This window comes from Schistocerca gregaria, chromosome 8, assembly GCF_023897955.1.
Source record: "Schistocerca gregaria isolate iqSchGreg1 chromosome 8, iqSchGreg1.2, whole genome shotgun sequence".
NCBI lineage: Eukaryota > Metazoa > Arthropoda > Insecta > Orthoptera > Acrididae > Schistocerca > Schistocerca gregaria.
This window is the reverse complement of record NC_064927.1, coordinates 208,285,586-208,313,317: the sequence shown is the minus strand read 5'-3', so window position 1 is coordinate 208,313,317 and position 27,732 is coordinate 208,285,586. Positions and strand designations below refer to the sequence as shown.

Below are 27,732 nucleotides of genomic sequence, written 5' to 3'. Positions count from 1 at the left end.
TACGGTGGGCCTCTGCATGGGCCATATCCCTTGGTTTCAGATTTCTCCCTCCAAAATGCATGTTATGCATTTACGTCATCGACCCATAGTACACTCCTCCCCAGAACTTTATTTAGCCAACTACCTCCTAGATGTTGTACTATAGTCACGTTTCTTGTGCCCTATTTTCAATAAAAAGCTGACATGTCTGACCCATATTCGCCCCCTAAAGACTATATGCATGCGGAAGCTTAATGCTGTCCACCTCCTCGCCCACGCATCTTGGGGTGCAGGCCATGCTACTCGTCATCATTACCATGCTCTGCTCTGGTCTTGTCCAGACTAGATTATGGAGTCAGGTTTATGGCTCATCGGCTTCTTCCACTCTGAAAGCACTTGGCCCCATTCACCATTGTGGTTTCTTATGCAATCTCCATTCACTGATTTCCTTACCATCTCGTGTAACCTGTCCTCTTTGCAAATTGGAGATGTATCCCTCCTGATAACTTCCCATACTTGGGACTGCCAGTTGGAATGCGTCTCACTTCCCTCTGTTGGAATCTACATGTTCGCTTACTGGAATGTGTGCCTTCTATTTCCTCCCTCACCCCCCTTGGACGCTGCCTAGACCATGGATTAGGACAGACCTAGTCCAGGTTCCTAAGGTCTCTGTCACCCCTATGGTCTTCTGGCATCTTCTATGTTCCAACCTTGAAGAGTTCCAGGATGTTATCTTCTACATTGATAGTTATAAGTGATAGATAAGGCAGGAAACCCTTTCACACCTCTTACTGGCTTAGAACACCATTTATTGCTGGGATCAGGTAGAGTGCTTACAGCAGACCTGCTAGCTCTTAACAGGGCCTCATTGCACAGTGTTTTAGTATGTACCAACATAATGAGTAGCCTGCAGGCCATTGACTGAGCCTACTCTCATCACCCCATGACCCTCTCTCTGCCCTTGGCCGTGCTGCTTGCTCGGATGTCTTACTCTGGGTCCCAAGTCATGTGGACATCCCAGGGAATGAAGTGTCTGACCTTTTGGCTATTCTGATTCCAGCTGCGGATATGTTGGTCTGTATCAAATCTCTCTTTGTGGCAGTTTGGTGCTCTTCCTTCCGCTCCTCTTGGAAGGAGTCCATTATTTTATGCCATCTACACATTAGTCACATCACACTCGCCCATTGTTTCCTCTTGCATAGTGAACCACCCCTTCAATGTGGTTGTGGAGCCAAACTGATGGTATTTCATATATTGGTGGAATGTCTCCTTCTGTTGACCCTCTGTACTTAGTCTTCCAGATTCTTTATTTTTAATATCAGCAGATGATTCACAGATTGTTGAACTGGTCCTCAGTGTCCTGTATGAAAGTGGTTTTGCTTTAATGCTGGAGCAGGGACAGGTTGGTAGTGGTTGGAGCCTCTCCTCATGCTTTCTTGGTCTGGGACCCGATGCCTGCGTCCCCATGGAAAGATCACCTCTTTTTTTCCAGTTTGTGGATTTGGCCCCAACTTCTATGCTTTTTACTGTGTATGTTTTAACTTCATTACTTTATAATTTGACTCTCCTGACTGGATCCTTTCATTTTAGCATAGCCTCTTTCATCTGTGAGTAACTTTGAAATTGCAGGACTGATGACCTCGCCATTTGGTCCCATAAACCCTCTCAATCAATCAATCAGTTGGCTGTACCAGATTAATCTATAGTTGCATCTTATGCAATGAATCTCACCCTCCCCCCTCCTGTTGTGGTTGCGGATTCTCACAGATAGTAGCTCACATCCTGGTGGCTTGCACCCTCCTCCAGCCTCTACATGCCAAACATTATCTTTAGAATTCCAGAATGAGATTTTCACTCTGCAGCGGAGTGTGCGCTGATATGAAACTGTGAGTACCGGGTGTGAGTCGTGCTTCGGTAGCTCAGTTGGTAGAGCACTTGCCCGCGAAAGGCAAAGGTTCCGAGTTAGAGTCTCGGTCGGGCACACAGTTTTAATCTGCCAGGAAGTTTCATCTTTAGAATTGTTTGCATCTAATGAGAGAACATGTGTAGCCATTTCCATTGGTTGGTGGGGGGAGCTGTTTCTGGCTATGATGCTAATGAGCCCTTGGGGACGCTCGCCAGGCAGACTGGCTTGGCACGTATAGTTTTACCCCTTCCAATTACTTTCATCTTGGATACCAGTACGGCTTTCAGTGCTGTAGTACTATCATTCCAGCATGCTATCACAATTCAGTCCAATTTCTAGCTGTTATCACGAACTTCAGGTGGACTATCTCCTGCTGCCAGCCAGCCGACCAACCAAATAACCAACCAAATGAAGATTACTCATCTTGCTGTATCAAAATACAAAGAAAAGAAAAGGGGCGCACTTTGACCTGAAATAAAGCTTCAACAACTGATCGGACAACAGAAGCCTTAAAGAAAAGTTCCAAAATTGTACAAACAAGTTTGTCTTGTGGCCTTTAATGATTCACAAGAAAATATGCCTCTAGATGAGATGATGTGTGAAGCAGTCTTCAAAGAACCTGCTGTCTGTAGATCTGCATGCTTCCCCTCAGTTCCAGACTACTACTTTAACACGCTTCAGCTTAGACTAAAAACACATTAAGAAGTAAAGGGGAAAAGAAATAGTCCAAGGCAAATCCAGCAGCTCTGGCTGTGTCAGAACCCCCTTACTACTGGTGTCGAAACTATGCATTTTGTTGTTGTCTCTGGTCAAAAATAAATCATCATCATCATCATTTATTGCATTTAACAAGCCTTTGAGGCCTACAGCAGAACAACAGTCAGCAGAAAAAAACATTACAAACACACAAATCACAATGAAAGGATTGTCTGCCATTCACAATAGAGGAGGTATTTGCTGCAGATGGCACTCCCATCTTTTTTGGTCTTTAGCATCATCCTCCATGGCCGCCAGTTCCACTTCTTGAAGGATCATCACTACTCGATCTTTCCATCGCGTTTTTGGGCGTCCCCTCAGATGTTTTCCCTTGGGTTAAGAGTGGAGGACTCTCTCAGTAAGGGATTCGTCCACTCGTAAGATGTGACCAAACCATTGTAGTCGCCTCTGTCCCAATATTTGTCCAATGTGTAGTTTTCCAAGACTCTGGTACAGCTCTTTTTTCTTTCTTCTTTCCTATTTACCTTCCATGTTGTTGTAGATGGGTCTGTAGATCTTCCAAAGTACCTTTCTTTCAAACACACATATTGAATCTTCTCTTGTTGCTAATGTTACCCAAGTTTCACAACTGTATAAAAGTACTAGCCTCACCAGTGTCATGTACAGATGGACTTTGTTCTTCTGAGACATCAGACAAGATTTAAAAAGGCTGCTCAGACTAAAGAACACACGATTAGCACCCTGTATGCATTAATGTACTTCTTTCATCACTTCACTTTTGTTGGTTATTATTGAGCCCAGGTACTTGAAATCTTCAACTTGTTCTAAGATATTCCCATCTGCAACAGTGGAAGGAGGGAGAACTCTACAATGTGATACTCCAAGATATTTTTAGTTTTGTCCTCATCCACCCCCAGCCCAATTTCCTTTGCATTTTGGAGGAATCGGGAAGTATCAGCACATTTTCTCTAGTGTGTCGCCAAGGATCACAACATCATCAGTAAATACCAGAATTGTGTCTGCTCCCACCATCTCCATTTGTCTGGTTTCCTGATTGAACTCATAGAATTTTTCTATCAACTGCCTCAAAGTAAATATGTGGTCAATGGTAGACCATCTGGGGACAAACCCATGTTGATATGTGCCCACAATTAATGCCTCCATCCAGTGGTTTCATTTGGTTTAGCAGCTGAGTTATAAAGACTTTGTATCTAATTTCAAGAAATGAAATTCCTCAGTAGTTGGATACTTGGGTAGCATCACCCTTCTTGAAAATGGGACACAAAATTGCTCCCTTACATTCTTCAGAAATTATTTTTGCTATCCAGATGGTGGATATTAATCGTGTCAATGCATCCATCCAGGATTGTCCTCCCTCCTGGGGCCTTGTTGTTCTTGAGTAGTTTTAAGGCAACACTGATTTTTTCCTCTGATGGTTCAGGGACCTCTACTCTATCAAAACGAGCTCCCGTCTACGTTTTCACCGTTAACAGAATGTCCCGCTTCGATAGGTTCCCAAAATGTTTTTAAATAGGTTTGCCTGCTCTTCTGGTAGTACCACTTCACCCATCTCATTCATTAGAACCAGTGTACATTGTCAGTAGACACCTCTGTCAAATCGCGAGGCCTGGAAAAACGAGTGAGATGATCTTGCTTCTTCTGCTTTCAACAGTCCTTGATGGTGTTCCTGTTTCTTCTTTCTCATGAGTTTGTCCATGTTGTGCCTCACGTCATAGTAGGCTATCCTTGCTCCTTCTGAGAGTTTTTCTAACCACTGTATCCTCTTCTCTGATCTCATCCCAACAGATTCTTGACATTCTTGACATTCTTCACTGAACCAAGGTTTACTTCTGTGTTTTGGAAGGCAAGCAAGTTCTCCTCTTGCACCCTGTAACACTGCATTCCTCAACACCAACCATGTGTCTTCAAAAGTGGAGGGTTCTCTGATATTGTGAGGTTTTCTGCAATTTTATCTTGATAGCATTGTCTCACTTCTACATCTTCCAACTTGTCCTTGTCAAAGCGTGCCATATTTTCAGGATTTCTTCAGCACTATCAAGACCAATCGTTGGATGGTACTGTACTTCTCTTCCCACTTGGGCGTTGAAGTTTCCCATTATTAAGTGAACTGAATGTCTTTGTAGTGTCTACTACATTATCTAGTTCAAGGCAGAAATCTTTGTTTCCTCATCAGCATCCTCTGATGGAGCGTGACAGCTCACTAGGCAGATCTTATGCGATTTAGTGTTTAAAATCATCCAGCAAATGTTGGAGCCCATTTGTTGACACCCAGTATCATTTTTTGTGGACAGAAAATCTAGCTCCCGAAGTCCAGGCCTGACTTTGCTCATTGCTGTCAAAGGGTGTCTGGGTATCTCCAATCTTCCTATCACCCTCAGGAAGCCCTCCTGCGGGTCTGGGGTAAGAATAGGCCCGAGGTATTCCTGCCTGTCGTAAGAGGCGACTAAAAGGAGTTTCAACCATTTCGGCCTTCAGTGTGATGGTCCCCATTGAGATTTGACCTCAATTTTTTTCAAAATTCTACAGAAGTACGAGCATTTTGAGGAAGGGCACCTTATGTGGTGTATCACCGGTCCTCAGTGCACTAAGACCTTGGCACTCATCATTGTAACGGTGTCGTAACTGCACCCACTGTTCATCAATTTGGGCCTAAACACCTGATGGGTTGCACACGTTACGCTCATAGTGCGTCCCCATCTGCACCTACGATCATGATGGACTTCCCATGTCACCCGAAATCCAGCACTGTAGCCAGCCCATTGTGGTGGAGTCTTCATGTACCCTCTAGGTTTTAGCCCCCTGACAACACAGGGATCGTACTGCCGATACCTGAGCTGCACCTCCCCCCCGTAAGCCAAGGAGTAGATGCTCATCTACCTGAGGCATCAGAACTCCCGGCAACAGTTGTCCTGCCAGGTGGGCCTTGCTGAGGCAGGATGGCGCCTGTGGGGAGAGCCCCTGGTTGGAGTGGGTGGTATCGGGGCGGACGTTTCGCAGATGAAACGTCAACATGTATAAATTCGCTCTGCGGCCGCGTCTTCTAAGAGGAAAGGCTCTGTCTCTGTCTCTGGTTCTGGTACTTCTGCCTTTTCCCCCTTGGCCACTCCCTGGGAGGAAGGACAGGCCCGCCAGCTTGGGGCGAAATACTTCCCCCGCTATTTAGTCTGTTCTCGGACCGATGGGGGGACGTTCGCCACCTCCAAGCCCATGATCTTTGCACAGTATATTGAGGATATCTTCCAGGGTGTATACGACCCGGGAGATCCGGGAAAAACCCGGGAATTTTTTCGTCCGGGAGAAAACCCGGAAAAACCTGGGATTTTTCTATAATTCCAGGAATTTTTCATTGTTTTAGTTACCAGTTAAATTTTTGTCATTTTGACTGGTAAGAACCAATACTCTAACGAAGGATATTACTGTATCCTGCTTCTGCAGAATAATACTGCAGCAACAAAGCATGAACAAGAGGAGGGGGGGGGGGGGGGGAAACGAAAATAAAACTAAGTCGCAAAGGAAATGCGCCATATACAACAACAAAACACAGTGCTCATACAAGTGTCTGCCAACCAAAGTGTGTCAAAGGCTTTAGGAAGAATGTGCAGTGTTTCCTAACACCAAATTGCCTCCGATGAGCGTGACGTGACAGCTGTTTACATTAAATTCATTTAAGCAGTTGCGGGTCGGCTCTTCAGCATGCATATGAGTACTACCTTTTCACGCTTCTGGCTACAGATGTGTGGCTGGGCACCACAATCTAACTTTCTCTGGTCTGGAAATATTGTAGATCTGGGGCTGATACACAGAGCAGTCCGAGTTGTAGTGGGGAGGTGGGTAGTCTCCACGTGACCTCTGTTTATGTTTAGTGATTGTTCTGTTTCTCTTTGTTTATTGCTCTCACATTAAATGAAAACAAAATGGATTTCTGTGGCCGGGAGCTACCAAAGGAATTAAAATACGTTCGCATAATTGCGGAAGGCTAAAATATGCTGTTAGTATCAGGTTTTATTTCCACCTTTCTGACAGTCAAACATTAATTGCCTTGCACAACAGTGAAGTTATTTTTTTCGGTTTGCTAAAGAGATTTGGCTTTTATTAATCTTTTGCGCAGAGGCAGTCAATTTATTTGAAACGAAGTGTTTAATTTCACACTGTTGGCTAGTTTCAACTGTTCGCTGCATTTCAAGTGCACGTTTTCCATCTTCTAGCTTGTATAGCATTATGCCATAATAAAGAACCAAACATGAAATAATACATTACTGGTCTTCAAGAAAATTTACATCCGAATCTGGATATAACGATTGTGCACTTTAAGCCTAATTATGCATTTTAGTATGGTTCACGAAATTCCGATGCTCTTGAAGTATCCTTTGATGTCTTGTTTCTTTTATGACATAATGCAAGATCTTCTAACGTTTTACATGTACGAAGATGCAGGCTTCCTGTGTCATCATAACTTTGCTGGTGCAGTTACACATGTTATCTGGCAACTTCTGAAGTGAACCAATTTCTAACAGGTCACAGAAAAATATTGCGAATGGTGGCTTGGAAAGTGTTACTGTCAAAGTAAATTTCGTTTTACACAAGATGAACTATGTGCGAGAATGTATGATGAATTTCTTCAATCTTAGAGCGTTTGACTCTCATTTAAAAATCAACTCTTTGAGGACAACCATCTAGAAGAATTTCGAGCCCAGAAGATTAGACATTGACGTCGTTATTAAAAATTTTACTGCCGCATTTGTGTGATGTCTCTTAAAGTGTAACACACGCAAAAAGATCAGCATTATATGTGGAAGCTTAGCTTCTCTTGCAGCTTATTAAACATTAGACACCAATATCGTGTGTGAATGCTTTGTTTTTCTTGTAGCAACACTATGTACATTAATTTAAACCATTAACTTTTCTTTTTTGTGTGTTCGCACTACTTAATTGTGATCTTGCTATTGGTTGACTACATCATGTGTCTTATGCTGTCATCAGCTGGCGAGATCACGTGACATGAGCCATGAATGGCTTACAAAAGCTCATCGCAATCTCGATTTCATTGCTTTGGAATGTAACATGCACTGTTTGATGGAATTCGAGTTTATACTTCCGTAACACGTAAAAATGCAGCGTACATGTTGCTGCACATCATAGATCGTTCCAAAGTGTGTTTTTTTTCACCCTGGGTTTCGTTTTCTAAAGTACTGGCAAATTCTATGTCTGTGTAGAAAACCATTAACATTCTAAGGATTGATAAGTTTTACAGTGCCGAGGAAAAGTATAGTGTCACTTACAACGGAAAAAGTGTATTTTCACCCGGGGCAAAGTGTATTTTCAACCGGGAAATCTGGGAATTTTTTTTTCCTTGTCCATGTATACACCCTGTCTTCGGAGACATCGATGCTCTTAGTAAAATGCGTTCGGGGCCCATTCTCATAAAGACCACCTCCGCTACACAGTCGTCGGCGCTCCAGGCATGCAATCGACTAGGGCACATTCCAGTGTCCATTGTCCCATATCTGGCACTCAATAGGACACAGGGGATTATTTTCCATCGGGACCTCCTGCTGCAATCTGATGATGAGCTCAGGGCCAACCTGTAGCGCCGTGGCGTGCATTTCGTCCGGCGAGTCCAGTGCGGCCCCAAAGACCGGCGCGTTGACGCTGGGGCCTTTATCCTCGCCTCCGAGCCGGATGTTCTCCCTTAAAAGGTAAAGGTGATGTGCTACCGGTGCGATGTGCGACCTTACGTCCTGCCTCCTATGCGATGCTTTCGATGTTTGCGCTTCAAGCACATGTCATCGCGGTGTGAAGCTGAGCCCCTTTGTGGCGATTGTGGACGTCCTCTTCATGAGGGACATACATGCACCCCACCACCTCGGTGCGTCAATTGTCCTGGCCTCCACTTGCCTAGATCTTTCAACTGCCCCACATATCAGAAGGAGAAGTAGATACAAGAATTGGAAAACCTTGGACTGTCTGTCTTATTCTGAGGCCAGGAAGAAATATGACCGCCTCTGTCCCGTGATGTTGACAACGTAGTTTGCTTTGGTCGTGTCCATTTCTTCCGTTGTATCCTCGCCCCTATCCTGTCCCCCATCCACCTCCTCACCCCATCCGGGGTCTATGCCTCCGCCTCCCAAATCATCCTTCCTCGCGGCCCCTGCCCCCTCTGCCCCAGGGGCCACCCTTCCTCCTCCTCCTCCTCCTCTTCCTCCTCCTGAGATGCAATCCTATTCTCAGGCGTCCATCGGGGAAACGTTACGGACCCCGGCTTCCGAGGTCTGGTGTTCCAAAAAGGACCCCGAGCGTTAGGACTTTCTTAGAGTCCAGCCACCACAGCCCACCATCCCTGTGACTCATCGGTCTTCCAAGAAGGCGTCAAAGAAGAAGTCTTTATCCCCCTCTCCATCTCGGCGTGTTTCGTCTGATTCTCCATATGACAGTCGCTGCTCCCGGCTGTCCTCAGTTTCACCGGGACACTTTGCTGCCCGGCGTTCAGCTGGCCTGTCGTCGGCGGACGATGCTGCCCCTCCTGCGCAACCCAGGAATGTGGCCGCAACTGGCGATGACTCGATGGAACAGGATCCGCCTCCCGATGATTGTAGCGATGTTCCCTCGAAACCTGGCCCTCCGTGGCCGTCGAGGTGACTAGCTCTTCACCCATTTCGCTCCCCCTTTCTGTGATTCGCGATAGCTCTGTCTCATTGGAACATAAGAGGTATTTGATCTAATCGGGAGGAATTACAGCTGCTCCTCCTCCGCCTGCACTGTCCACTTGTCATTGGTCTCCAGGAAACGAAGTTACGCCCAACTGACCGTATTGCTTTTCCCCACTATACCTCTGAGCGATCTGACCTCACCCCCTGTGGACGGTATTCCAGCTCTTGGTGGGATCATGTTGCTCGTTCGGGATGATGTCTATTACCATCGCATCCCATTGACCACCCCGCTCCAAGCAATAGCTGTCTGTATTACTCTTTCTGCCTTTACTTTTTCTGTTTGTACTGTCTACACTCCATCGTCATCCGCAGTTAGTCGGGCTGGCATGATGCACCTGGTTGCGCAGCTTCCTCCGCCGTTTTTATTGTTGGGCGACTTCAATGCCCATCATCCCCTTTGGAGTTCTCCTGCATCCTGTCAGAGAGGCTCTCTCTTGGTGGATGTTTCCAACTATCTCAATCTTGTCTGCCTCAATACTGGTGCCCCGACTTTCCTCTTGGACTCGACTCATACCTACTCCCACTTGGACCTCTCTATCTGTTCTACCACTCTTGCCCGTCTGTTCGAGTGGTATATCCTTTCTGACACCTATTCGAGCGACTATTTCCCCTGTGTTGTTCGTCTCCTGCACTACACCCCATCTCCACATCCCTCGAGCTGGAACATACCAAAAGCTGACTGGGGACTTTACTCCTCCCTGGCGACCTTTCCGGATCAAGATTTTCTCAGCTGTGACAGTCAGGTTGAATACCTCATGGCTGTTATCAATGCTGCCAACGTACCATTCCTCATACTCTCTCTTCTTCACGTCGTGTTTCAGTCCCCTGGTGGAATGAGGCTTGCAGAGATGCTATCCATGCTCGACGATGTGCTTTACGCACCTTTCTCAACCATCCTAAGCTGGCGAATTGTATTAATTACAAATGAACCCAAGGGCAATGTCGTCAAGTCATCAAAGACAGCACAAAAGCTTGTTGGGCCTCTTTCACAAGCTCCTTTAACAGTTTTACTCCCTCTTCTGTCGTCTGGGGTGGCCTGCGCCAGCTGTTGGGCATTAAGGCCCACTCCTCGATACCTGGCGTGACTTCAGGTACTGAGGTATTTGTGGACCCTGTGGATGTCTCCAACTCCTTGACCACTTTTTCGCAGAGGTTTCAAGCTTCGCCCATTACCACCCTGCCTTCCTTCCCAGAAAAGAGACAGTAGAGGTTCGGCGACCTTCCTTCCATTCGCGGAATCTGGAAGATTATAATGCCCCCTTTACTATGCGGGAACTTGAATGTGCACTTGCACTGTCCTGGTCCTCTGCTCCGGGGCCATATGCCATTCACGTTCAGATGCTGACACATCTTTCTCCGGCAGGCAAATGCTTTCGTCTTCGTACCTATAATTGTGTCAGGACCGACGGTCAGGTCCCCATGCGTTGGCGTGGGGTCGTTGTTGTTCCCATACCCAAACCCGGGAAGGATCGACACCTTCCTTCTAGTTACCACCCCATTTCTCTTACAAGCTGTGTCTGTAAGGTGATGGAGCGCATGGTTAACGTTCTGTTGGTTTGGATTCTTGAATCTCGATGGCTACTTACCAATGTTAAATGCGTCTTTCGTCGACGCCACTCCGCTGTTGACCACCTTGTGACCTTGTCGACGTTTATCATGAACAACTTTTTGCGAAAGCGCCAAACGGTAGCTGTGTTATATGATTTGGAGAAGGCTTACCAAACCTGTTGGAGAGGAGGTATCCTCCGCACTATGCACAGGTGGGGCCTAAGTGGTCACCTGCCCCTTTTTATTGATTCATTTTTACCAGATCGAATGTTCAGTGTCCGTGTGGGTTCTGCATTGTCCGACGTCTTCCGCCAGGAGAACAGAGTGCCTCAGGGCTCCGTTTTAAGCGTTGCCCTTTTTGCCATAGCAATCAATCCAATTATGTATTGCAATCCACCTAACGTCTCAGGCTCTCTTTTCGTTGATGACTTTGTGATCTACTGCAGTGCCCAGAGTACATGCCTCCTGGACCGCTGCTTTCAGCATTGTCTTGACAGCCTATACTCATGGAGTGTTGCTAATGGCTTTCGGTTCTCTGAAGAGAAGACCGTTTGCATCAACTTTTGGCGATATGAAGCATTCCTTCCACCATCCTTACATCTCGGTCCCGTTGTTCTCCTATTCGTGGAGACAATGAAGTTTTTAGGGCTCACACTGGACAGGAAACGTTGTTGGTCTCGGCGTGTATCTTATTTGGCTGCCCGTTGTACACGTTCCCTTAATGTCCTTAGTTCTTAGTGGTTCATCTTAGGGCACAGATCGCACTGTCCTGCTTCGCTTATATTGGTCCATAGTCCGATCAAAGCTGGATTATGGGAGACTTGTCTGCTCGGCCATCCCTCGTACGCTGTCTCAACTCCATCGATCATCGGGCGTTACGTCTTGCTACAGGAGCATTCTATACTAGTTCCATCGAGAGTCAGTATGCTGAAGCTGCCGAATTACCATTGACCTACCGGCGCAAAATACTGCTTTGTCGGTATGCCTGCCGGCTGTTGTCAATGCCCGACCATCCCTCTTATCAGTCCTTCTTTGCGGATTCTCTCGACCGCCAGTATGGGTTGTATGTGTCTGCCCTGCTGCCCCCTGGAGTCCGCTTTCGTCGCATGCTTCGACACTTGGATTGTGCCCTCCCTACCACCTTCAGAGAGGGCGAGAGCCTGACACCACCTTGGCTCCAGGCTCCGGTTCGTATTCATCTTGACCTCAGCTCGCTCCCAAAGGAGGGTACTCTGGATGCAGTGTATTGCTCACGGTTTGTCGAATTTCGTGCACAAATTGCCAGTAACACCTTTATTTACACTGATGGCTCCAAAACTGACGATGGTGTCGGCTGTGCCTTTGTCGTCGGGGACGTCACACCGGCTCCTCGACCAGTGTTCCAGCTTTATGGCCAAGCTTTTTGCTCTCAATCAGGCCGTTCAGTATGTCCGCCACCACCGCCATGCTCCGTGTGTACTCTGCTCTGATTCACTCAGTGCTCTTCAGAGCCTTGGAGCTCCATATCCGGTCCATCCCTTGGTGCAACAGATCCAGCAATCCCTCCATTCTTTCGCTGATTATGGCTCTCCTGTTAGCTTTATGTGGGTTCCAGGCCACGTAGGAGTGCCTGGGAATGAGACTGCTGAAGCCGTGGCCAAGGCTGCAGTCCTCCTGCCTCGGCCAGCCTCCCTTTGGGTCCCGTCATCTGACATTAGTGGGGTTGTTTGTAAGAGGCTTGTGTCATTATGGTGGGATACTTGGTCGTCACTTCAAGAAAATAAGCTCCAGGCCATAAAACCATTCCCAACACCTTGGACAACCTCCTCCTGCCCATCTCGGCGAGAGGGGGTACTTTTGGCCAGGTTGCGGATTGGGCATTGCCGGTTTAGCCTCCGCTACCTGCTATCCAGTGACCCCACTCCTCAGTGCACTTGTGGTCATGCATTGACAGTGCATTGTCGTGTCCCCATTTTAATCAATCTCGTGTTGTCCTCTCTCTGCCATCTACGTTACAGGAAATTTTAGCTGATGACACTCGAGCAGCTGCTCGTGTTCTTCGTTTTATTACTTTGACGGACTTGTCCAAAGACGTCTAACTCTTTTAATTATTTTATTTGTGTCCTTATAAGAACTTTCTGGTGTACCCCCCCCCCCCCCCCCCAAAAAAAAAAAAAAAAAATAAAATAAAATAATAAAACAGAAAAAGGAAGAAAGATGGTCCAACCTCCTTCCCATCAGTCATGAATACACTTCCGGTAAATATTATATGGATCTGTAAACATCATCTTCCCTATCTAATGGGAATGAGAGACCTACTATCAGACACTTAGTGTTTTTGTACAATGTTGCATATTGTCCATCAGAAAACTTGGTTCCCTGAAACATATACTCCTACCTCACATAAACACTGTGCCTCTCCTGAAAATATTAGCCCTGAAAGAGAATCAGGTAGTATTGGACCTAAGTACTTGCAACAGTTTTAATGAATAAGTTAGTGATTGACAGTCAATATAGCATTCAAACCTGTAGCAGTTGGCATATTGACAACTATGTATTTTATTCTCTATAATGTGTATGCGATGATGATGGTATTGAAAAAAAAATTTTAAAAAAAAGAGGCACCTTGGTGCAGATGACATTCCCTAAGAATTGAGAATCTTGGCAAAGCCAGCCATGAAAAAAACTATTCCTACTGGTGTGCATGGCATGAGACAGGCAAAATACTCTTGAGGTGCTGCTGACTGCTGTTGTCAACTTCCTAAGTGATGCCGTAGATACAGGGTTTGGCACACTATGCTGGTTAGTGATGACAACCAGCCGTGACCATGAGCAAAATACACCTAACATTGGGTAAACCATCTAGGAAAAGATACATTGCAACTTACTGTAAAGAAGACATGATAAGTTACAGACAGGAACAATTAAAAGACAATTTACACAAAGCCACAGTCTTCATCAACAAAAGAGAAACACACCATTCATACACACAAGTACGCTCACCTCACGCACATATGACCACCAACTTTGGCAGCTCGGACTAGAATGCAACTTTCACGTGGAATGGAAGCAGCAATCTGGAGGGAGTGGGGAAGGTAAAGGGATAGCAGTGTACGGTTGAAGGGGGAGAGGAACGCTCTCTGGCGGTGTGTGCAGGGCCTAGAATGCCATCAGACACAGTGTCAGGAGGCTGTGGTGCAGGGAAGTGATAAAAAAGGAGCAAGAAAGGAAAGTAGCAGGGAAAGATGGGCAGGTGCAAAGCGAGGGGTGGCAAACATAGATGTTGGGAGACAACAATGGGCAGAAGGTGACAGGACAGACAGGGTGGAAACTTTTGGGTTGAGGGCATGGGGACAATATGTTACAGTAGGTTGAGGCCAGGATAATTAAGTGTGTGGAGAATGTGTTCTAAATATAACTTCCATCTGCACAGTTCAGAAAAGCTGGTGTTAGAGGAGGGATCCAGATGGTTTGAGTAGTGAAGCAGCCATTGAAATAAAGCATATTATGCTCACTTCCATGTTGTACCACAGGATGGTCTACTTTCCTCTTGGCCATAGTTGAGCAGTGGCCCTCATTGTGGACAGCTGATTCGTGGTTGTACCAATACAAAAAGTAGCTCGCAGAGCTGATAAATGATATTGCTGATTTCACAGATGGCGAAGCTGATTTCACAGATGGCCAATCTCCTCATGGGGTAGGATAAATTTGTGACAGGACTGGAATATGAGTGCTGAGTGGGTGGACTGGGCAGGTCTTGCACCTAGGTCTTCCACAGTGATATGATCCTTCTTGTACCAAAGGATTGCAATTGGGAGTGGGATAGGAATGGAATAGGGGATTGTGGGTGTTGGGTGGGTGACGTAACACCACTTAAGGAGGGATGGGAAGAATCATGTGTAGGATGTCCCTCATGTCAGTGCATTATGATAGGTAATCAAAGCACTGGTGAAGAATGTGTTCAGTTTTTTTCTGTCTGTGGTGGAATTGTGGGACAAAGGAGGCACATCTTTGTGGTCAGTTCTTGGGGTGGTGGGAGGATTGGGGGTATGAGGGGATGTGGCATGGGAGATCTGTTTGCAGACTGGGTCTTTGGGGTAGTGCCTGTCTGTGAAGGCCTAGATGAGACCCTCAGCATACTGAGCAAAGGAGTTCTTATCACCGCAGATATCCTGTCGCTGGGTGGCCAGGCTGTATAGGAGGGATTTTTTGTTGTGAAAGGGAGTGCAGCTGTCGAAATTCGGGTGCTGTTGGTTAGTGTGTTTAATGTGCACATAGGTGCATATGGAGCCATTAGAGAGGAAGAGGTCAACGTCTAGGAAGGTGGCACACTGGGTGAACCATATGAGATAGGTGGTGTTGATGTTGCAAAGGAATGAAGTTGGATATCTTGGCCCTGAGACAAGATCATGAAGTCATCATCAATGAACACATTTCCTCAGTGCCCTACGTGTTCTCAATGGATACTTCCTGGGGTGCCGATTAATCCACCCTCCTCCATTTGTACTGGTCTCTTGTCCGTTAGAAACTCGACTACGGGTGCTTGCTTTGTGTTTCTGCATGTCCATCCCTCTTATGCCGTCTCAACACTAGTCACAATCATGGCATTTGTTTGGCCCCTCTCGCTTTTTACACTGGCTTCGGTTGAGAATCTGTATGCTGAAGCTGCTGAACTACGACTGTCCTACCACTGTGACTTTCTCTCCTCAGCAGGTATGCATGCTGTTTGTCTGCCATGTGTGGCCAGCCATCCTATGCCTCCTTCTTCACTGATTCCTTTGATCGCCAGTATGGGGTGCATCCATATTCTCTGTTACATCCTGGAGTCCACTTTTGGCACTTGCTACGGCGGCTTAACTTCAGACTACCTGCAACCTACCACCCAGTGGGTGTGAACCCTTCACCACCTTGGCTTTGTGAAGTAGCCAATGTTAACCTTGATCTTCATTCCTTCCTCTACTCCAGCCTCGCTTTATCGCCTTCGGTTTCATGACCTTTGCATGGAACTTTGGAATAGTATCTTTGTATACACTGATGGCTCTCAGATTGACTGTGGGGTCGGGTGTGCTTCTGTCATTGGTGCCTTTGTCTTTCAACATTGGCTTACAGCACACTGCTCAGTATTTACAGCCAAGCTCTTCGCCCTGTATCAGGACACAGAGTTCATTTGGTGACAGAATTTTCTCTTGTGTCCTCTGCGCAGACTCACTCAGTGCCCGTTAAAGTCTGTGTGCTATACACCACCCATCACTTACTGCAGCGGGACTAGGAAAACTTGCTCACTCTTGGTGAGCCTCTGTGATGTTTATGTGGGTTCCTGGTCATGTCGGTCTGCCAGAAACAAGGCTGCTACCAAGACTGCAGTCCTCGCACCTCAGCACACTAGTTTCTATATTCCCTCCAGTGATCCCTGTGTTGTTGTCTGTCATGAGGTTGTGTCCCTTTGGCATTGCCAATGGTCGTCCCTTCATGGGAATAAGCTCCCGCTTATTAAGCCTCTCTCGGTGGTTTGGACCACCTCCTCTCAGCCTCCCACCAGGAGGAGATCATTTTAACTCCGCTGTGTATTGGGCATTGACTTTTTAGCCATCGTCATCTGATAAGTGGCGCTACCTCACCACTTTGTACACATGGCACCCAAGTTTTGACTGTTCACCACTTCCCGACAAAGTGCCCATTTTTTAACCGTTTATGTCCCCACTTGAATTAGTGCCCGTTTAAGCAAATGACGCGCTGGCTTTCGACGGTGTTTTACTTTTTATCTGCCAAAGCAATACGGCGAAGGCCATTTAATTTTTAGTTTTGGACCTCCGTTTTTGTATAGTGTCTTTTTAGCCCTTTCTCTGTGTCCCAGTTTTAGCTGTCCTCTCTAATGTCAATTGGGACTAACGTATAGTCCTTTTTTTAACTCTTCTACAGTTTTGACTTGGGTGCATATGATCCCAGTTGTTTTTTGCACCCCAAAGCAAAACACAACCAACAATCACCAATGAACCTAAACTAGACTAAGGGTTTGGTATTTTGGGAGGCTTGACCAATAAACATGTTGGCTTAGGAGGATGTCGTGCAGGTGTCAGTGGCTGTGTCACGGATTTGTTTGTATCCCTCCCTTCAAAAAAGTATTAGTTGTGGTTTAGGATAGAGTTAGTAAGGTGTGTGAGGAATGAGTCAGTGAGATTGGAATCTGAAGAACTTTGGGTAAAGGTGTGTTCAGTAGGGGTGAGACCATTGGCATGAGGGACACTGATGAATAGGAAAGTTGTGTCAACAGTAATGAGTAGTCATTCAGTGATGGAGAGTCAGTGAAGGAAGTGTTTGGTATTTTTGACCTGGGGTCTAGGTTATGGGCAACTGGTTAAAGGTGTTGCTCAATGAGGGCCGGAATTCCTTCAGTGGAGGCACAATAACCAGCCACATTCAGGCACCCAGGATTGTTGGGTTTGTGGATTTTGGGGAGGATATAGAAGAGGTGTGTGTGGGGGGGGGGGGGGGGGGAGGAGGTTGCCATAGGGTGAGGAGGGAAATGGGTTCAGGTGAGAGATTCTGGGAAGGGTATAAGGCTTTAAGCAGGGATTGGAGGTTGTGTTGGACTTCTGGGATGAAGTAACTCTGGCCGAGTTTGCAAGTGGAGGAATAAGATATATGGTGGAGGCTGTCTTCCAGGTAGTCACTACAGTCCATAACAACAGTGGTGGAACCTTTGTCAGCAGGTAGGGTGATTAGGTCGATTTGTTTTGAGGTTGTATGGCTATTCATTCTTCTGCTGAAAGGTTGGTGTTCTGAGGAAGGGACCTGGGGTAGGTTGTTGGAGTTAAAGTTGGAGGTAAAGAATCCATTGCTGTCCAGACACCATATCCATAAGTTATCCAATCTACCAAAATCCTGCTTCCGCCTCAGGGTACCGTTCCACCTTTGGCACCACTATACAACCCCCCTGTCACCCTTAGTTTTTCTCCTCATAACACCTAAACCCTCCTTAGCTTACCTTCTCAACTTGTCACATAGCCTCAAACGTCCTACCAACGCACCACCAAATCCAGAGCCAAAATATTTCTGTAACACTATTGTTAATCTTTTCATCAATACCCTCAGCTACACAGAAGTTCATCCTATTTAGACCTCATGGCTAGCCCTATACCTAAATTTAACCATGCTTTATTTGTCAAAGACCTACTCTCCTGCTTGCAATCCCTGCAATAGAAGCACTTCTCGTCTGCCAATCCCTCCAACCTAATTCCAACATTGAACCCTGCCTTTTTCAGTTTGTACCACCATTCAGCTGTGACCCTCAACAACCCCCTCCCATCTAATCACCCACTGGTCACCTTCCAGGAATTCTTTACTTCCAACTTAGCTTCTCTCTCTCTCTCTCTCTCTCTCTCTCTCTCTCTCTCTCTCTCTCTCTCTCTCTCTCACACACACACACACACACTTTTGCACCACCCCAAAATCCATAAATCCAGCAATCCTGGATGCCCCATTGTTGCTGGTTATTGTGCCCCCACTGATAAAATTTGTACCCTCATTGACCAACACCACCAGCCAATTCTTCTTCATAATGTAGCCTCTCACGTCAAAGATATCAGCCATTTCCTTGGCTCCTTTACCTCCTGGATCCTTACTTGTCACCTCCCTATAGGCAAACATCCCTCATACCCTTAGTCTTAACACTATTGAGCACTACCTTTCCCAGTGTTGTTCAGACTCCGGACCCACTACCTCATTCATCATGCACCTTACTAACTTTATTCTAAACCATAACTACTTGTCCTTTGAAGGGGAGGTATACAAGCAAATCTGCGGCACAGCCGTGTGCATCCACTTGGCACTCACCTATGCCAACCTGTTTATGGCCCATCTAGAGGAGACCCTTCTAGCCTCCCAAAACACCAAACCCTTAGTCTGGTTCAGATTCATTGATATCATCATCATGATATGGACCCAGGGCCAAGACACTCTGTCTTCTTTCCTTCACAATTTAAACACTTTCTCTCTCATATGCTTCCTTCTCAACGCATCGTGCCACCTTTCTAGACATTGCCACCTTCTCTCTTATGGCTCCATCCACACATCTGTCCACATTAAACACACCAACCACCAACAGTACCTTCATTTCAACAGCTCTCATCCCTTTCACACTAAAATGTCCCTCCCATACAGCCTGGCTGCCCAGGGCAGCATATCTGCAGCGACAAGAACTACTAAGGCCTTGTAATACATGCACTATCACCCAGAGCTAGTCTGCGAACAGACCTCACAGGTCATTTCCCCCTCACACCACCAATCCTCTCACCACCCCAAGAACTGACCACAAAGGAGCACCCCCTTTGTCACCCAGTACTACCCCATACTGGAACAACTGAACCACATTCTTCACCAGGCCTTTGATTACTTATGATAACGCACTGAAATGACGGACATCCTACCTGAGATCCTTCCCACCCTTCCTAAAGTGGTGCTCCATCACCCACCCAACTCCACAACATCCTAGTCAATTCCTATACCATTCCCAGTCCCAACTCCTTTCCACAAGGATGTCCCTTTGGAAGACAAAAGTGCAAGACCTGCCCAATTCACCTCCCAGCACTTTGTCACAAGTTTATCCTATCCCCATCAGAGGCTGGGCCACCTGTGAAAGCAGCAATGTTGTCTGCTGCAATCATTGTGCAACTTTTTATATTGGTATGACCACCAACCAGCTGTCCATTACAATGAAGGGTCACTGCCAGACTGTGGCCGAGAGCAAAATAGACCAACCTGTGGCACAACATGCAACTAAGCATAGCATGCTTGATTTTAATGGCTGCTTCACGAAACAGCCATGTGGATCCTCCCCTCCAACACCAGCTTTTCTGAACTGCGCAGATGGATGTTATCTCCACTCTTATAATTATCCTGACCTCAAAACTTACGGTAACATATTGTTCCCACACCCTCCAACAGTTTCCATCCCCTCTGTTCTATCATCTGCTTCCCATTATCATCTCCCTCCCTCTATGTTTGCCTCCCTCTGCCTTCACACCCACCCATGTTTCCCTGCTCCTCTCCTTTTTTATCCTTTTTTCCCCTCACCTCTGTGCCCCACAACCTCCTGACCCTGCACCTGTTGGTGTTCTAGTCCCTGCACGCTCCGCCAGACAGTGTTCCTCTCCCTCCACCCATACACTACTGTCCCTTTCCCTTCCCCACCCCCTCCTGATTGCTGCTTTAATCCAACATGATAGCTGCATTCTAACCCAGGCTGTTGCAACTGGCTGTCTCGTGTGTTTGAGATGTGCTTGCTTGTATGTATGAATGTGTGTTTCTCTTTTGCTCATAAGGGCTGTGGTCAAAAGCTATATGTCGGTCTCTTTTAATTTTGCCTGTCTGCAACAGAACGTGTCATCTTTATGGTAAGTGGCAACTTGTCTTTTCCTACATTATTGATATTCCTACCTAGAGTTTCCATTGTTTAACATATTACATGCATATATCAAAGTTCATCAGAGCATGGAGCTGGAAGCCCCAAAATAGATATCACCATAATAAAGAAATTGAAAGCTAGTCTTGCAGCCAGAGACTAATTTATATATAATTTCAACTCTTCATATTTTGTGTACTTTTAGGCGTCCTGTGTTTAAAAGCAGCCACTAGGTTATGATAAAATCAGGATCTGCCACCAGTTTCATGCTTATAGAAAAAGATAACAAACCTACTATTTTGAGTTCAGTTATGGTGAATAGTGATCTGAAAATGTCACTGTATTCGGGAAAAATAACAAAAATGCATCCAATAATAATGGCAGGATCTCAGTATTTATCTTTGTGGCAAGTACTTAAAATGTAATCAAAGATGAAATTCCTCCTATTTTCAGGAAAATTTCATCTGTTGCTTCTGGTGAAGTAGCCAAAGATTTAGATTCATTTTGGAGTGAATGTGAAGCAGATCTCATGATACTAAGACTTACTATGACAGAAAAACGATTAAACTATTAACTTATAAGAATGGCTGACAGAGTGGGTATCACTGCCCTAGCAAATAAGACATTAAATGCAGTTACTGCTATTTATTTAGCAGTTAAAAATGTACGAAAAAAAGCTGTCACAGAGAAATTTATTACTAAAGTTAGCAGCTGCTGCAATTAACAGAGAGAACTTCTTACGAAAAGTGTTTTAGCCTGGCGGTCTATGCAGGTAACGGAATTCCACTTTGTTTTATAAAAATAGTACCAAATGTTTTTAAGTAATTTTATTATGAAAAATAATTACTCATAATAGGAATTAATGTAAATAATAGAAAACTGTAAATTCAGAAGTTTGCTAGAGCAGTGTTGCACCTATAAGCAAATTTTACACAAGGAAAAACTTCATGCTTAACTATTTGGGCTCTCTTGATGCACAGAGTATATGCATTTCTGCACATTTTGTAACAAGAAGAAGGGGGGGAGGAGGAGCAGGAGCAGGAGGAGGTGGAGGTGGTGACTGAAAATTTTAATGCTGTTCCTTCTGAAATTACAGTAAATAAGTACCTGCACATCCAGCATTTCACTTCATTTGGTTTCGCCAGACAAATGTACAAATTCACTGTGAAATATTTACGATCGGATTTTTCATAAACATAAATCATCCACAGATTGTTCTGCCAAATACAGTGGGCAGACCATATGATTAGATTCCGAACCTCACCATAGTAAGAGGAGTGGAATGTGTAAGATTATACAGGGTATCCCATTCACACCTCCCTGATTTCAAAGACCCATGGGAAAAAAACCGCAGTAGATAAAACAATGAAAAATGCATCCCATCGTAGAGCATCTCAAAGAATTTATCATCAATACACCTCTATATGTGAACCATTTTAACACAAAAAATATCGAGTCTCTATTCAATTTATTGCCAAGTTCTTAGTAACATTTCCTCTGTTATTGTTGCAATCACGTTGGTGACACAATGTCGCAACATAGAAATACCATCCACTCTGGTCACATACACGCTTTACGGATCCCACATGAAGCAATCATGCGGCATAATGTCGGGTGAACGTGGTGGCCAGACAATGAGTCCTCCGTGCCCGATCTGACGATTGGGAAATTTCCTATCCAGGAACTTGCGAACAGCCATTGACCATTGCAGCAGGACTCCATCTTGTTGAAAAATGATGTTGGGTTGCAAGTCTTGTATCTGAGGGTACACAAACTGCTTCAACATGTCCAGATACACTACCCATTCACTGTTTGTTCCGCAAAGAAGAACGGTTCAACAATCCTGTCGTGCATTAGCCCGCACCAGACATTTAGCTTAGGGCTATCACAAACGTGTTCAATGACAATGTGTAGATTTTGCAAATTCCAAATCCAAATATTGTGTCATGCCTATTAATCCTTCCTGATAGACGAAAGCTTGGCTCATCTGAGAATAAACATATTTCCAGGATGCTGGCACCCATATCAATACGCTGCAGCATATCCGCAACAAATTGTCAGCAGCGTGGTTTGTTGTCAGCGTCAGATGTTGCAGAATGTGCACTTTGTAATAAGCACACATACAAAGATATTGGTGAACTGCACGGTTCAATGTTGATCAAGCTACATCTAGTTGCCTAGGTGCTTGACAAATTGACTTCTGTGGGCTTGTGAGAAATGTTTGTCTGATTTCCTCCATTGTCTCTTCTGAAACTCCGTAATGTGCACCGCCAGAATGTTTCAGAACACTTCCTGTTGCCAGAAACTTCCTATACCATTCCTTAATTGTTTTCACATCAGCTGGATCACTTTCATACAAACGATGATAATTTCTTTGCCCGGTAATCGGCAATTTTGTTTCTGCAAACCACACTACTGCTTCCGCGCGCTGCTGTGGAGTTGTTCACTTCATGCGACCATGCTGCACTCTGGCGACGATACTTTGCTCTTCTGATGCTGCAATGTAAATTCTTTGAGATGCTCTACAATATTTTGCATTTTTCATTGTGATATCTACTGTGGTTTTACCCTCTTGGGTCCTCGAAATCGGGGAGGTTTGAGTAGGACACCCTGTACTTCCGAATGGATAGGAGTATCTGCTGCGCATCTCCTGGCAATGATTTCGTGCTAAAACTGCATGAAACCAGTATTACTGCCTGCATTATATACTGCCAGGTTGTAAACAGAATGCTGCCATTGATAAAATACAGAAAATGGTTCAGTGGTGGACAGAAGAGTACCTGCTAAAGATTGGTACACAGCCACATTCATAGCCATTGTTTTGCTTTTTCCGGTATCGGCAGGGCATACACTACATTTTGGGCAACACTTTTACACCTGCAGTAGTGGCTTTCTTGTTCTGGAAACTATTCAGTGTGTTTCTTTGCTAAGACTCTCATTATCCATGATTGTGTGAGGCCGGCTGGAATGCTTTCCTCTTTTGTCTTCAAAGGGTAAATTGCTCTTTAATTTGTTGATCAAAACTTGTCTTTGCAAGGTGTAATATGCAAAACACGAAAAAGTGTCTTAATATACGTGTACCTTACCAATTTCTAAAAGCAAATAATATATAAGTGGACAGTGACAATGAGACACACACTTCTGTCCCACATATCTTCATATTGACCATCTCAATGCGTGGGAAATTTTTCCTAGAAGAGAAAGAAATCTCATTCATAATATTTTTAATATCTCCCACAAAATTTGTAATATTTAATCGTATATTCAAATGAAAGGAATATGTAAAATGGGAATCATATTCAAAATATTACAGTTTTGACTAAGTGTTACACTGCTGTATTACTCATAGAACTTGACAATTGAAAACCTATTTGAGGAGAAGCAAAAAATGTTATAACTGGAGATGGTTTTGCTTTGTCAGCGTAATTTTTAGTCTTCACTTATGAATTGCTCACTTTTATATTCCCTGCAAATTTCACACACTTGGAGTGTATATTTGAGAGAAAATGATTAACACATAGTCATGGACTTAGAATGTTTTTTCTTGTATGGTAAAAAGATAGACATTGGTGAAAGAAACATTATTTTTAATTATATTTTTTTACATCCTAACTTGGTTTATGGGATTGAATACAAGGTGACTATAACCGAACTTTCAAAATGCTGTACAAATATCATCACTGGTCAGAATAATGTCAAATTACAATGGAATATTATCAGAGTAGGGGGAAGACACATAGCGGAAGGAAAAAAAAAAAGCAGTGAAAAGAGATCAATAGGTGGCACTGTATGTGTCAGAATACGTAAATGAAAACACCTGTTTTGAGCACGACCCAGTGAAGTTGGTATAAACATGCCTGGTACACGGCTTTTCCTCCTTTCTTGTCAGCGACATTCGCCATGGCTATTTCAATGCAGGTTCATGCTCCACTTGTAAAGCTGTATTACAAGAATGATGACTGTGCACACATCACTCAGCAGAAGTTCTGGGCACTGAAGGGGTTTGAAAAAAAGGCGTGGGTCCAATGACTGCCATGGGTCTGTAGAAAATAATTCGGAAATTCAAAAATATGGGTTCTTTTGGTGTGCAATCTGGTAGAGGAAGGAAATGAATTGATTCGAAGTCAGTGATAGTGGCCACAGCAATGCAGGAGGAGATGAATGGTGGTGTGCGAACGTGTAGTGCATGGATAATTGCCCAAACTTTGGACTTACCCGTGAACACGGTGCATAAAATCCTATGAAACATCCTCCTTTTCTTCAAAATGGTCCATGTGCACGAGTTGCTTCCTGTAGACCTGCCAGCAAGAGAGACCTTTGCTTTAGAGAAGTGGACAAGGATTGGCCATGGAAGGTTCTGTGGACAGACGAAACCCTCTTCCATCTGACAGGATATGTCAAAATTGTTGAATATAGGCAATGGAATCCACAGCAGTACCACTTCATCCTGAAAAGGTCACTTTGTGGTGTGGGTTTACGGCATCATCTATCATAGCGCCATATTTCTTCGAAGAGACAGGTGCTTCTGGTCCTGTTACCTGTACCGTCAGTGTTAGACACTATGAGTGTCTGTTGCGCAACCACATCATTCCGGCTCTCAACAGCATGGGTGTGTGGATGGGATCATTTTTATGCAAGATGGCACACCTCCGAACATTGCAAATCCAGCTAGATAGCTGCTGAAGCGCCGTTTCGGAAATGCTGGAATTATCAGCTGCCATTTACACACAGCCTGGCCGTCCCAATCACCTGCTCTTAATCTGTGTGACTGGCTGTGGGGTTAGCTGCAAGATGTTGTGTCCAGTGTTCCAATTGCAAACTTAGGTGCAGTGGAGGCATGCATTGCACAACACATTCTGAACGTGATTCCAGAAACACTTCGATCAGTCGTGAAACGTGCTGTTTCTCGATTTCAATTTGTTGCAGAAAACGGTGGACAACATATGGAACATGTTTTGCCACAGTCATACGGAAATTAATAATCTGATTTGATTTTGATTGATGATTTTTATGCGGTTTTTGGCCTCAGGACAATTAAAAACCGATTTTTTCCATCCGATGTGATATGACCTTGCCACATTCTTACATAACTAACAGTATCCCACCTGTACACCCATGTACACTGAGTAGTACAGTTTGTTTAACATCAAACACCTTGCATGTTGTTGTATGACTCATTTGTCATTTGTAGTCAGCCACTATTAAATTGTGATGCTTACAGCACCATCTGTTGCTACATTTTGTAACTATTTCTTCTGCCATAAGTTTTCCCCCTTCTCTGGTAATATTCCATTGCAATTTGATGTCATTCTGACCAGTGGTGTTATTTCAATAGCGGTTTGAAAGTTTAACTTTAAATATAATCACCCTGTATATGACTGAAACTTCATAATCTTCGGAATTAAAGAAGTATAAGGTATATAACATTTAGTGCAATGAAAAAGAACTATTTTTTCTTTCATTATGTTGGTTCCTCTTCTTCTGATTGCGACACTGTCACTTCAGGTTGGGAATATCCTGTGAGTAATAAATAAAATGCTGCATCCTCTGGTGATAAGTACTATGTTAGATGTTTCAGATTTTCCAGCTTTTCTGATTTTTATGGGTAGTGTATTGGTGTAAAATGTCAGAGTGCTGAAAGTGATCTGCTGGGAGGGATCTTTCATCAAGGAATATATTATGAAGCCTGTTCCTCCTATTGCTTTTGCAACTGCAACGTTTTCCGGATATTTGTATGTGTATTTCAATATTTTATACTTCGAAAATTTCTGACCTCTCTCCTTACTGACATTTTGTAATACTGACTTAAATGTCATTAGTATTCCTGGAAATCACTACCTGTCATCCTTACCACATTGAAATGTGCCTCATTTTCTACAGTGTCTTCCTAATCTCTAGGAGTTTCTACCTTTTCTTTCTTTCTTTTTTTAATTTTTTCTATTTTTGCAAAGTTGGCGTCAAATGGAAGAAAGCTGTGGCCTTTCGTGGGAAAGTAATGACTGATGTACTTGAATCTTCCAGAAGCAACTAAAGTTGTTAGGTAATGAATCATTGCCATTTTTTGTTCTGCCCAATACAGCCATCAGAGAACCAGTAAAATGTATCAACTTGTGGCGATGATGTACTTGTTATGTACCTGTTTGGACGCAAAATAACTTCAACACTCTTATGACCATGTGTTTCATCCCACATAAACATTGTACTTTTTGTTGTTTTTTTCACTCTGAATACTAAAGTTGAAGTCTCATAGTTGACAGAGGTATAATATTTTATTCATGGAGAGTAAAGGGTATGGCAGACTTTGTTGGAAGTCAAAACTGGGAATATCCACCTTATCTTTTTCCTGGCAAGATTTGAGAACTTTTTCTTGTTCTTGTGTGTTCACCATCCTGTTAGATTGTTTGAAGGAAAAAAATTGCTACATGCTGAACTGCACTAACTGTATGATGTAGCATGAAAATTAGTACTCCGAAGAGAAAAGACATTTTCTTGCTTATAATTTCTGAAGATTTTCTGTGGGGTCTGCCCTTTGTCTGAGTCCACCCTGGAATATTGCTGGAGTGTCTGGGACCTATACCACAAAGGAGTAACGCGTGTATTGAAAGGATGAACGGATACAGAGAAGAGCAGTATGAATAGTCACTGCTTTGTTCAACCTGTGAGCGAGTGTCATGAAGACGCTGAAAGTACTAAACTGGCATGTGCCTGATGACACAAACTTGCCCATGAAAACCTACTCATTAACTTTCTAGTACCAACTTTAAGTGATGAGTCTAGGAATATGTTACAGCCCCCTACATATTGCACCCATAGAGATTGTGAAAACAAGAGGAAACTAATTATAGTGCATGCAGAGGCATTTAAAATGTCATCCTCCTCGTGCTGTACACTGATGAGCCAAAACATTATGACCGCCTGCTTAATAGGTTGTTTGTCCTTCTTTGGAATGGAAATACATCACTGATTCTGCATATCATGGATCTGAAAGTTTGTTGGTAGGTTTGTGGAGGTATGCGGCATTAGATGTCTAGGCACAGGTCACGTAATTCGCTAAACAAAGGGCCGCTTATGTGTGTACATGGTGACGCCCAGTAGCGACACATTTGGGTTCAATAGAATTCACTTATGACGCTCCTTAAACCACTGCAGCTCAGTTTTAGCTCAGAGACATGGACAATTATACTGCTGAAAGATGATGTTGCCGTCGGGAAAGACATCAAGCATGAAGGGATGCAGGTGGTGTGCAACTGCCAGTGTGTCTTTGATTACTACCACAGGTCCCATGCAAGCGCTGGAGAATGTCTCCCATAGCATAATACTGCTCACACCAGCCTACATTCTTGGCATGCTGCACATTTCGAGCTGCCATTCACCTCGATAACAGCATTTGTGGAGACCACCATCGACCTGTTCCCATTGATCGACAGTCGAATCTCGATGTTCCCATGCCCAATTTAATAGTAATTGACAATGTC

The 27,732-nt window shown here is 44.5% G+C and overlaps 1 protein-coding gene across 2 annotated transcripts in view; it reads left to right on the top strand.

Moving 5' to 3' along the window:
* Positions 1–27,732, top strand: part of LOC126284892 (uncharacterized) — a 93,756-nt gene that overhangs the window by 34,142 nt on the left and 31,882 nt on the right. The gene's annotated exons all lie outside the window — the stretch shown is intronic.